The sequence below is a fragment of the Sorex araneus genome, chromosome X (assembly GCF_027595985.1).
Source record: "Sorex araneus isolate mSorAra2 chromosome X, mSorAra2.pri, whole genome shotgun sequence".
Lineage (NCBI taxonomy): Eukaryota > Metazoa > Chordata > Mammalia > Eulipotyphla > Soricidae > Sorex > Sorex araneus.
Genome location: NC_073313.1, coordinates 146,143,500 through 146,156,358, shown reverse-complemented (window position 1 = coordinate 146,156,358; position 12,859 = coordinate 146,143,500). Strand labels below are relative to the sequence as shown.

Genomic DNA, 12,859 nt, shown 5'->3' with positions numbered 1-12,859 from the left:
AAACTCTAAATTTTAATCTTCTGAGTTTTGTTTGCAAATCTTTAATACAATTCTCAAGAACCCACCAGTGCAGAAATATCCACTTTCACACTAACAAAACTATTTAAGAAATTAAAAAATCATAGTGAATAAAATTGCACTAATTAATTTAATTCTGGTAATATCCCAATGGATTTGGTAATAATGCTACATCTGCCCATGAGAAACTGAACCTGAAGTCACTACATTGCATTTAAATACTAGTAGAAAACATATTAATTGGCTTATAAGACTGGAGGTGTTAGTAGATAATAGAACAAACACGATGACTTCTCAGTGTCTGTGTTGCAAACCATAATGCCCAAAAGTAGAGATAGAGTATGGGGAATATTGTCTGCCATGGAGGCAGGGGGAAGGTGGGAAAGGGGGGTATACCGTGATATTGGTGGTGGGGAATGTGCACTGGTAGAGGGGTGGGTGTTTGGTCATTGTGAGATTGTAACCCAAACATGAAAGCTTGTAACTATCTCACGGTGATTCAATAAAATTAAATAAAAAAAAACTGGAGGTATTTAAAAGAAAAGAACTCTGTTAAAGATCCACCAGAAGGAACAATGAGGAGTCATTTGCATGTGGGAGGCATTTGCTTTAGGTATGACTCACAGGCATAAAGCTAGGACTATGAGTCATAATAGGAATTCAAACAGCTTTTGCAACATGTAGAAAAATGAAAAACAAGCCATCTATTTTCTAGTTTCTCATGTTTATCATAGATTCTGATACCTTTGTTATCTAAACTCAGTCAATCAGTTCTAAAAGAAGCTAGCTGGAAACTTCCTAAGTATGTAGCATCCCAGAAATTACTCTATTTGGTCTTGGTTAGTAAAAGGTCATATTTGAGGTTTAGAAGGAAGAAGCAAAAATATAAAGATAGTGCCAGTGGAGCATAAGTGAGATGAGGGCATATGGATATTTTTCTTACAGCCACAATGACCTGATTTGGAAATTTAAACACATTAGTAAGATTTTCTGTTTTTCACCATTCCTTTTGCCATTAGTAGTAACAATGGGCTGAGTGGGGCAGGGCAGTCACTTTCATTTGCACTGGAAAAAGCAACAAAGGTATGGGGCAGCCATGGCTTGTCCTTACCCAATATACAAGTTCTTCTTCCTGCCTAGCAGAACTCTTTGTTTGGGCCCGGAGTGTGTCTAGCTGAAACAAAGCTACATCATTCACTCAACTTTCTCTCACAAATGAGTAATCAGATGACTTAGTTCTAGCCAATGAGATGAGTTAGCACGATTCCTAGAATTACTGGCATTATATGTACTCTGAAAATGCCAAAAGCAATGATGCAGGAGCACTCATGATGGGTCTCTGCTCATCCACAGTTCCCAGGTTCTTCTATATTTTCAAGAGTGAAAATGTTTTTCACTCTTGAAAATATTGAGTAATAAAGATGCTCAGACTCAGAGTGGAAAGTAGAAAAGTTTATTGAAAATCAGAAGAGAAAGTGAAATGAACTCTCCATGTGGAGAGGAACTTAGTATAGCACTAAGTTAACTATGGTTCTTTTTGTGGGTTTTTAATAGGGAACCTGAGTCTTATATTACAGAAAATGCAGGGAAGTTAAAAATAAGGGTTTTTCTGTAGGCCCTTTTAAATGAAAATTAGGCTTTTTGTATTTCTTAAGAATGGACAATGCTACCAGGGCATACAAGAGTCTAAGGGATCCTTATCTGACCATTTGCCTTAGATATTACTCATTATCTAAGCCAAAGCTCTGGGGCAGAAATTGATGTTGGGCAATTGTTAAATCAGAAAAATCCCAAGAATTCAGAGGAAGTAAAAAATGTAGGATGGAACAGTCAAAAATGGGACTGCTCATAGCAGCTGGCAAGGGTAAACTGAGGCTCCCTCTTTCAGTAAGAAGTGTAGAAGATGACGATGCAGAAGCTTGTTGGCCTAGTAGTTCTTTAACGGACTTGGTTTCTTATTACACAAAATGAAGAAAATATGTTCTTATTTAAACCTCTGAATTTGCTCATTTGCTTTTATTATTTTTGGCTACACAATCTCGAATTTGTATATTCTACAGGTATTTTTGAGTTACAGTTTGAATACTGGTAGAGTGGTGGGGCAATGGTCATCATCATCATCATCATCATCATCATCATCATCATCATCATCCTGTTGATTGTCAAATATCTTCAGCAGTCTCAGTAACATCTCCATTCATCCTAGCCCTGAGATTTTAGAAGCCTCTCTTTACTCATCCTTCCCAACAATGCCGTATTGGAGGCTCTTTCAGGGTCAGGGGAATGAGACCCAACATTGTTACTGGTTTTAGCATATGAAGACACCATGGGGAGTTTGCGAGGCTCTCCCATGTGGGCAGGGAAACTCTCGGTAGCTTGCCAGACTCTCCCAGAGGGAGAATGTAGGCTGTAAGATGCCGCTTCTGGGAGCTTGGTTTTAGTCTCTGGATGTTGGCCGTTGATGGGATTACATAGAGCTGGGGGCAGTTTGTTAGTGTTACTGCCTAGCTACTGGAAAATGAGGAATCTGGGTGGAAGAGGCCTCGTCCTGATCTGAGCAGATCTCGGCACAGGATCCCGCACACCTGGGTTCCTCTGCCAGTACCTTCATGCGTGAGGCTCGTCCGAACATGTGGAGAGGGGCCTTGAGCATGGCTGTGACTAGGCTGCGGAGGTCTTTGGCCACCAGGAGCTCTGTTCAGAGTGGGGAGGAAAGCTGGAGCCCACACCCTCCGAGGGGCCCAGGGGAAAACAGCCAGGCTGGTGGGCAAGAGACTCTCTGGGGCAATGGTACCTACTAAAAATGAACTAATCCTGAGGATATGAGCTATGAACAGTTATTACTTCCCTTCTGTAGGCACTCATTTCTGAGTTCCTCTCTGTCCAAACTGGAAATTTCTGTGTTCTGATTAAATCAGGAAAGCTATTCCCTTACAAGTGTTGGCAATGAGAACCAGCCCCTTCATAGGAAAGTAAAACCCATGAGACTGAAATATGGACACCTAAAATAAGTTTTACTTTCCCTCCTATATATCTGTCTTTTGGAACTCTTCTCCAGCAAAACTGAAGCTGCCTCATGTCTTTAAATGTATGCTAGTATAATTATTTAATGACTATAAGCAAGGAAAATGATAGAACTTTTTTAGAATTACGCTTCTTTTGCAGTTTGGGAACAAACAAGTGTTAAGCTATAATTTTCTTGTACTAATTTGAGACAATCACAAGTAACTTATGGTTGATAAACAAACATGAATTTTAACTAATGCAAAAGATAAAGTGAAAATTATTGTTTATATTCATAATTTTACTTGTATGTGGTTGTGCTACTAAAAATTAACACCTGCAAAAGATCAAAGCAAATCACTTATATTTTCAGAAATTACAGTTACAATGCTTAATATGTCTAAAGTAATTATTCAATTAGAAAAAAATTCTTATTATACACTTGTACAAAAGTCAGATCAGAATGGATTAAAGACCTCAACAACAGAACTGAATCCATAAGGTACATGGAAGAAAGCATAGGGAAAACCTTCCGTGATATTGAAGTTAAAGGCATCCGAATAGCCAAAAGACACATGAGAAAATGCACTTCATCACTAATCATCAGGGATATGAAGATCAAAACAACAAAGAAATATCATCTCACACCACAGAGACTGGCCCACATCAAAAAGAACAAAAGCAACTTGTGTTGGTGTGGATGTAGGGAGAAAGGGACTCTTCTTCACTAATGGTAGGAATGCTGACTGGTTCAATCCTTTTGGAAAATAGTATGGATGTTTCTCAAAAAATTAGAACTTGGGGTCCCATTTGACCCTGCAATACAAATTCTTGGAATATACCCCAGAGAGGGAAAAAAGTATAGTCAAAATGACATCTGCACTGTTTATAATAGCCAAAATCTGGAAAAAAACCCGAGTGCCCAGAACAGAAAACAGAAAAAAGAAAACTTGGTACATCTACACTATGGAATACTATGCAGCTGTTAGAAAAGATGGAGTCATGAAATTTGCATGTAAGTGGATCAATATGGAAAGTATCATGTTAAGTGAAATGAGTCAGAAAGAGAGGGGCAGGCAAAGAAACGTTGCACTCATCTGTGAATATAAAGTAACAGAATGGGAGGGTAACACCCAAGAGTAGTAGAATAAGGACCAGGAGATCTGCTCAACAGCTTGGAAACCATCCTCACATGCCGAAGGCAAAGGCATCTCAGATAAAGAAGGGAACACCAAGCAAAGGATGTTGGGGGGACTCATTCTGTTTGAAAGATGCGTGCCAAAAGTAGACTATAGACTGAACATGATGGCCGATTAATACCTCTATTGCAAACCACAACACCCAAAAGGAGAGAGGGAGCAAAAGGGAATGCCCTGCCACAGAGGCAGGGCAGGGTGGACGGGACAGGATGGTGGTGTTGGGAGAGATGCTGGGACCACTGGTGGGTGGTGCAAAATGGGCACTGGTGGAGGGGTGAGTACTCCATCATTGTATGACTGAAACACAAACACGAAAGGTTGTAAGGCTGTAACTGTACCTTACGGTGAGCCACTAATAAAAAAAGAGAAAAACTCTAGTAGAAAGATAAAGACATGACATGATGGTGGATCAGCAAAAGTTTCAAGCCCTTCCCCTTGACAACACCCTATTTATGAATTCTTACTTAGGTAGAAAGCCCCATTCAGGGGAAGTTTTTGAACAAACCTATAAAACCAATTCTGTAAAGGCAAGTTGAGTGCCTCCCCATTCTGCAAGGTGGCCTGCATATCTCAATCTCAGATGTGGATTCTCAGCATTCCTTCATCATAATCTCCAAATTAAATAGAATTTATTTTATTATTCATTTCTTGCAAAGAACAATTAGTTTCTCTAGGCTGTATTCCATGACTCCTAGCGAAATTATGTGGCAGGAATTATTTCCCACAGTGGACAGAGCAAATGGAACCCACGTGAATTTTGACAACAGCTCATGGTGAGGAGGTGAGGTTGTGAGAAGTGAAGTTCATATTGGGTACTGTGCTAGTGCTTGCCACAGACTTTCATCAGTTCTAGATTTCCCCAGGCATCCCCAAGTGATGCAGGAGGGATTAGAGAGAAGTAGTGACTCCTTTCTTCAGTTGTTCACCAATCTTTGCCCGACTTTGCATAAGCCACCTTAAACAGTTTTCAAATTCCTTGTTAAAAATTATCTTTTAACTGAAGCAAACAAAAACCTTTGCAAAATTAATTGCAATACAATACTATGATTCCCCAAGTTATTTCAACAGGTTAGGATTTAGAATTATATATCCACAATAGAAATATGATGATATAAGCAAGGTCCAAGCACACAATACTTGCAAAGAACAAACTAGTTTTGAGAAATAAAAAAACATTTATAAGTGCATGAAATATAATATTTTCATCTATATATATTTGGTTTTGAGGCTAAACCTGACTGTTCTCCAGGCTTATTTCTGGCTCTGCACTCAGGGAATACTTCTAGCAATCCTTAGGGGACCATATTGATGTAGGCAGGTAGATTAGGAAAGAGACCCTACAGCAATGGAATTCTTGGAGAGTGGTAAGATCACCTAGCCCTAAGGCTATCAGGACCCACCTTGTGGCTACAGCTAGCAAGTTAAACCTGATAAGAGCCCTACCCAGAGCTAACTGGACCCATCCTCCAAGAGAAAATCCAACATAAAAAAAGATCAAGAAAAGGAGTTTTTAAAGAATACCATCCCAACTCTACCCACCCCTTGGCAACTACATCAGCAATAAACTTTTATGTAGGTAGAAAGCCCTCCATGGGGCAGCTTGGATGAAACCCTCTAAGAGCCAACAGAGGCTAGATGGCACCAAGGCTGCCGAACCCCTTGTACTTTCCCCACCTGGCTCACCTGCTCTCCTTAGTCAGCAAGAGGCTCAGCAAGCCAGGCATGGAACTATATACGTGATCCCTGCTAGAATTCTACACGTGATTCCTGCTGGACATCGCCGGCTGTTTGGCAAGATTCAGACAGAATGGCATCAGCGGGGCATGGAGAAACTGTGGCACCTGGTGCAGCATCACCACCTGCTCTGGCCAGGCTGAGTTGTCAGACATAGAGTTGTGGTGGCAGTGTACGCAATGGCTCATCCACTGTGGGGTGCTGTCAGCCAACAACCGGGTGATTGACACTTGACACAGGTATTTGAACTGCTATAGACCCTCTGCGATAGAGTCCTGCTCTGCCAGCTGCTCAACAACTTCCGGGCACAATTCATCAACCTCAAGGAGATCAACCTGAAGCTGCAGATGTCACAGGTGCTGCTCAGAGACGCAGGCAGGTGCATGTTTGTCAGTGTGTAGATCGTTACAACATGCCAGTAGACGAAAAGCTTACGTTTGGTAGACTGGGAACACCTATAAAGTCAATTAGAGGCCACTCCCAAAGCGTCTGTACTTCTCGGAGAGCCTGGCAAGCTACCAAGAGTATCGTGCCTGTATGGCAGAGCCTGGCAAGCTACCTGTGGTGTACTCTATATGCCAAAAATAGTAAGAGCATCGGTCATCAATCCCTGAAAGAGCCCTGAAAGAGCCACCAATACGCCATCGGGCTACACTAGCATGAGACAGGAATGAATGGAGACGTTACTGGTGCCCGCTCGAACAAATCTATGAACAATGGGATGACAGTGATACAGTGAAGAGCCAACTTGAGCAAAGAAAGTACACTCATATTCTGCCTGAGCCCATGTGATGCTTTTGTCCAAGTGGCCAAGCACATGTGTTACCCAAGCACATGTGTTGCCCAAGTCCCCCCTCTTGGGTTGTGTACTGGGTTCTCTGCTTTTGGAGAAGTCCACATTATCTCTTGAGTGCTTTATTCTCTCTATATCTCTCTTTATCTTCTTCCCTCCTTTCTCTTCAAAAGCCTCCAAATAAAATCTGTTTTTACTTCACTGCTCATCTCCTCCTGAAATTATTTTCTGCGACAAAGACAATGATCCCAAAGAACTGGGTAAGGCCTAGAACTTGATTTTTATTTCCTGCATAAAGCAGTTCCTCACTCCAGCCTGTGTCCACAGCTCCCTGAGAAATTGGGTGGTGGGGATTAATTCCCATACCCAGCAGACCAAGTGAACATCAGATGTGGCTTTATGGCTACTTAGTGGGGCTGGCAAGGTTCTGGTCTCTGTTGTGTAGGGGTTCATTTTTAGACTTAATCAGTCTTATCCAGTGCTGGGAGCAGGGGCAGAAGTGTCAGGGTGGCCAAGGTGGATAGGGAGAAAGTGACATCTCTCTCTTCTCTGACTCACATAAGCTACCCACAAGAGACCCACTGACTTAAATATGTAGTACTAGGGATTTAACCCAGATCAGCTGCATGCAAGGCAAGTAATGTACCCCTGTATCATCTCTGTGGTTATTATATCTTAAAGTAAACATATTACATGATACTATTTACTACACTAAGACAGCTCCCCACTCTTGCCTGCCTCATTAGCAGACACATTTCCCTTCTGCAGTTGCCCTAGTATTCTCTTCCCTAACTTACTCCCCAGGCAATCTTCCTACTGAAGATCAGTCCTTCAGTAGCTTTTTGTTTCTAATGTATTTGGGTATATTTAATCATTTCTTTTTTTAGTAAACTATAGTGATTTACAAAGTCATGCATAGGTGGGGTTTTGATAGACAATGTTCCAGCACCCATCTGTCACCAGTATCAACTTCCCTCTGCCATGTTAAAAAGTTCCCTCTCCTACCAAAACTAGCCTGCAATCTTGACAGACACCTTTTAAAGTTTGGGTCTCACAATTTCTCATGACATGATGACACCATGGGACACTCACGGTTATGTGCACTCAAGTTGATGTGAGGGCAACAGTGTGTAATTATCATGAATTATTAGGGAAATCCTATTCAAGACATCAATTAGATACCGTATCACACCAGTAAGAATGACACATATCCAAAAAATGGGGGCAATTTGTGTTAGAGGTAATGTGAAAAAGCAATTCTCATTTATTTCTGGTGAGAATACTGTCTGGTTCAACCTCTATAGAAAACAGTATTGAGGGTTCACAGTTAACTAAAATTGAGGTGCCATCCAACCAGCAATTTTACTTTTGGATATTTAATATAAAAATATGTTACACTTCATGAATTAGCATGTTATTCTTCAGCAGGGGAACATGCTAATCTTCACTATATCATTCTAATTTTACTGTATATGCTGAAAAAGTGAGGATCCAGGCCCTGTTTAAGAGGCCCCAAATCTACAGTCCCACTGAAGACTATGTGTACAAGGCAGTTTAGAGGAGGTAAAGTACTAGCAACTTAAAAAACTTTGTGTGCTGGAACATGTAAGTGGTTTCTTAGCTCAAGTCTGAATCTTGCAGGAAACTATAAACCTAGAAACTCATGATCGTTGAACTTGGCAAAAAGGTTTTATTGGGCATTCATAAGGACCCATATCTACTTGCTGCATAGACCAATTCCAGCTACACAGATACACAGGTATCTCCAGGTAACTTGTGAGAGTGACTCTAATAGTACCAGAAGTGTTGTGCTAGCTTGTTACCACAGAACCAGCTGAGGCCAGATTTTTCTCAGACCCACTCTAGCATGGGATCCCAAGTAATCATTCAGGTTTCCACAACCAGGTCACTTAAGCAGCTCTGGTAAGCTTCCTAGTTAATTCCAAAGGCATGATTCACTTTTTTTTTTGCTTCTTGGGTCACACCTGGCGATACACGGGGTTACTCCTAGCTTTGCACTCAGAAATTACTCCTGGCAGTGCTCAGGGGACCATGTGGGATGCTGGGAATCGAACCCGGGTTGGCCGCATGCAAGGAAAAAGCCCTATCTGTTATGCTATCTCTCCAGCCCCATGATTCACTTTAATAATACAAACAATACCAATTACTCAGAGTAACAATTTTTGGCTATTGTACAGGTCTGCAAGGACTCGGCACCAAAGTCAAGGGCAGATATGACTGAAATATTCATGACTCAAATGAATCTAGTTCCAAATTGTTCATTTATTCAAAGAACATCACCATTCTGGTCCAGGCTATTGTATCTTGGCATCATTATCCAATGTGTCACTCTTTTTTTTCAGTTGTAGCCTCTATGATCACAATCTGAAGTTGGGATTAGAATTGGGAGTCACACTAGTAAATGCACTATACTAAGGGGGCATACAAAAATACAATGCTGTTATTAGGTGGTAGTCATAACCAAACCCATGGTAAGGAGCAAGATACATATTCCCATGGCATAAATGAGTAGGGTGTACAGATCACAGTCCCTCTATGCATTCAGTTAGGTTTTTCAAACTCCAGCCTTGCATAGATCAGTTAGCTTCTGCAGTGACTAAAGCAGAGTTGTTTGTTTTTTTTTTTTTTTTGGATTTAGTATCAGTTGATGTTTCCATGGGATGATTGCGTGTTCTGGAGGGTGAACTTCCATGATAGGCCTGGATCAGGGATGCATTCCTAACTGGGTACTGAAGATTTGACCTGGTTCTGGTGGATCAAGTGAACACATCCATCACCTTAACTTTGGTGGGAGTAAATAAAATGAGGACAAAAGTATCTCTTCAAGGAGGCTTCAGAGTTTGGTTATTCCACTCTTTTATCTAGATCTCATCCCCAGGTTGGTAATATGTATTGGGTGGTGAAACTAACAGGAAGTATCTCTCAGACCCATTTATTCATTCTAGTTAGGTCTCTTCCAGAGACTTCAGCTTCCTTCTTAGGGTGAGGTCACCATTTTTCTTGCATCACCCTTGATGCCCTATATTAATGGGCAGGAACCCTTCTACAGAATTTAATAGAGAGGTTAAAGCCATTCCTTTCATTGAGCTAGATATAATTCTAAGCAGTTAAATGGGGAGTAGTTGGTTTCAGTGATGATGGGACTGCTGGCAAAACTTCTATAGACATGATTTGAGGGTCTTTTTCATTCACTCAACCTTTTATGAATGTTATGAACAGTAGTATATATGCAATCTCCAGATGATCCCCAGACCCTTAGTTATCAGTCACACTACCTCTGACACAAAGGCAATTCTGTTGTACAACCTGATAGACATAGGTATCCCAAATCATGAGGTGACGCCCCTCAGCAGGTATTTAGCTACTTTCCCAACCTCTTTAGTTTATATAAGGAAGGCTTCCAGTCTGTGTAGAGAAGGCTTCCACCATCATTAACATGTACCAATATCCCAGTCCCAAGGCATATCAGTAAAATCTACAACTAAACTTCCAATGAGCATTTCCCCAAACTTCTAGACCTGTGATGGTCTCTGGACAATTGTCAGAAATTGTGTTTGGGACACAATATGTACATCTCTCCAACTACTTTGCTTATGCTAGAGATCTTAGGGACACTGATATAATTGACCAAAGTATATTTAATATGTATATACTTATATACATTCATATAAGTATATACTTGTATATAAATATATTTATATATGACATATATAAATATATAAGTGTATATACTTATATATAATATATATGCATGTCCAGAGTGATTTCTCCTTTGAAACTATTTGAAAAATGAGTGGACAGTGTTTAGGGGATAGCCACAGACCATCTTCAAGTTTCTACCACTTGTTCTACCACTTTGAGCCAAGCCTGTTCTTGTGATATATATTTTTAATCCCATTCAGATAGGGAGTATGGGAATAGGCAGCCATAATGACATCCAAAGAAGGTCCTTCCACAGGTGCTACATACCCTATGTCCCTGTCAGCCCATAGGTTTTCTTTAGCATTTACAACATGGCCATCCTGGTAGCTCTGGCAATGTAAGCCACTTGCTTAGGAGTCCACAGATATTCCAGCAGCTCAAGGGTATTTTGACCGAATTTGATGCCTGTTATCCTAGAGTTAATAAGCACTATGTTGTTTAACAGGATCCATTAACATGGACAATGGTAAAGCTGTATTTGGATTTGTTATAGAGATTTACCCTAACACCTACTATAAACACCCTTACACCTATGTGAGTGCAATGAGCTCAGGTCATTGTGGGCCAAGGTGATGACTCATAATTAGTGGCCTTGATGACTATGTCTAGAATCTCCACTGTGTCCAGTATAGCTTTTAAAGTTTTGGAAAAAACTACTGCCATGTGTGAAGTATTCAACATCCAGCTGATACAGGGCTGGTCTTATAGGTCAGACTATTTGTAAAAGAACGTTCTCTATGATTTTCCAAAGTCATGCTCATGTGGGTCTAAGGTGCCTGGGTTCAGAGTTTTAACAACATTTAACTGGATGCAAGTTTTCTCACACAACATGCCCTTGTACTTGACCACCAAAGAAATGGTTAACCATCAGTTTCTCCTATACTCCATGCACATGATGACAGAGTAGGAAATACAATGATTTATCATTACAGTGAGCTTGTCTGCCTCTGCCACCTGCATAGCAGTGGCCATCTTGAAAGACTGTATCAAGTTGTTTTGGCAGATAAATGATTGGCCAATGCCAAGGAATCTATATTAGTTCAGGACGCCAACTAGTACTCTGCTTTTTCTCTTGGACATTCAGAAAGATTTCAGCACATTTGGGTGTCTTAGGGCTGAGATTCAAATAAGTGCCCCCTTGATATCCTTAAAAGGGCCTCTCCTGCTCCTTCTTCCATACCATGGGATCCTGCTATCTCATCTTTGGCACTCATTTTACCAGTGTCATTTGGTGGCATTATGTATACTGGTTCTGTCACAGTCTCAGATCTTCCCTGGAACTTAACTTGCCACCCACAGTAGCTGCTCCTCCTCTTGCCTAGGTCCAGTCCTCTGTGAAGTCTGTCTGAGTTTTGTACCGGTGCCACAGAATAACCACCACACTTTTGTTTTTTCCTGTAAGTCTTCAATTTAGCTTCCTGATCAATATTGATGAGAATTTTAGTGGCAACTTTCAGTAGTTGGGATGATTTATTCCAGAAAATCCCTCTAACTTTTGCAACTTCTACCTTATATTTCCCTCAGATTGACTTACAAGGCCAGCATCAATTATTCATTGGTTCTCACAAGTCTCTGGGTCAAAGGCATATAAATGGGAGACCTTATGTAATCTCTTAAAAAACTGATTAGAACATTTGTCCAGTCTTTGAAGAATCTCCAAGGAGATCTTGCCTTTCTCCCTCCTTCCTTCATGCCCCTTAATGAAGTCTCCTGTTATTACTTTAAGTGATGATAACACAGGTTATCATTATGATCCCAATGAGAATCTGAATCAGAAAAATCTCCTTGGGAATAGGTCTGATTATTTATAATCTATGTGGGAGTATGTATCTTCAGCAACTTGATGTCTCCAAAAGTTATATATGCACTGTTGCTTTATGATTGACAGCAGTTAGTCCAAATAAATTTGTGAATATGGATTGCATATGGTCAATATGGTCAGCGGTAATAAGGTGTTGGTAAACAAAAGTTCTCCCTAAATTCCTTCCTTCCTAAATTCCTTCCTTCCTTCCTTCCTTCCTTCCTTCCTTCCTTCCTTCCTTCCTTCCTTCCTTCCTTCCTTCCTTCCTTCCTTCCTTCCTTCCTTCCTTCCTTCCTTCCTTCCCTTCTGTTGGGGTTACTGGGGTGTCTTTCTTTGGCAGCTGATCAGGCTCTCTTCCGTCCAATGGGAGCAGGCCTATTACAGAACCGAGATTCCCACTTCTTCAGGACTGGTTGAAGATTGGGAGTGCTCCCCTACTTCTGGTTCCTGTAACTTTTCTGGGTTCTTTTGTGCACCCAAGGTCCAGTCTGTTTGTGACCTGGTAGGACCAGTGCCCTCTGTGATCTAGATGAGTCCTCTGCCACTAGATGGGATCATATTCTAGATGGGCTGAGAAGCTGTACCCTG

General features: G+C 40.9%; 1 non-coding gene across 1 annotated transcript; it reads right to left on the bottom strand.

Annotated features, from left to right (window-relative positions):
- Window positions 1–8,130: 8,130 nt before the first annotated feature.
- Window positions 8,131–8,238, bottom strand: LOC129400498 (U6 spliceosomal RNA). Its single transcript, XR_008627730.1, has one exon. It is a non-coding gene; the product is annotated as a U6 spliceosomal RNA (small nuclear RNA).
- Between the last annotated feature and the right edge of the window lie 4,621 nt (window positions 8,239–12,859).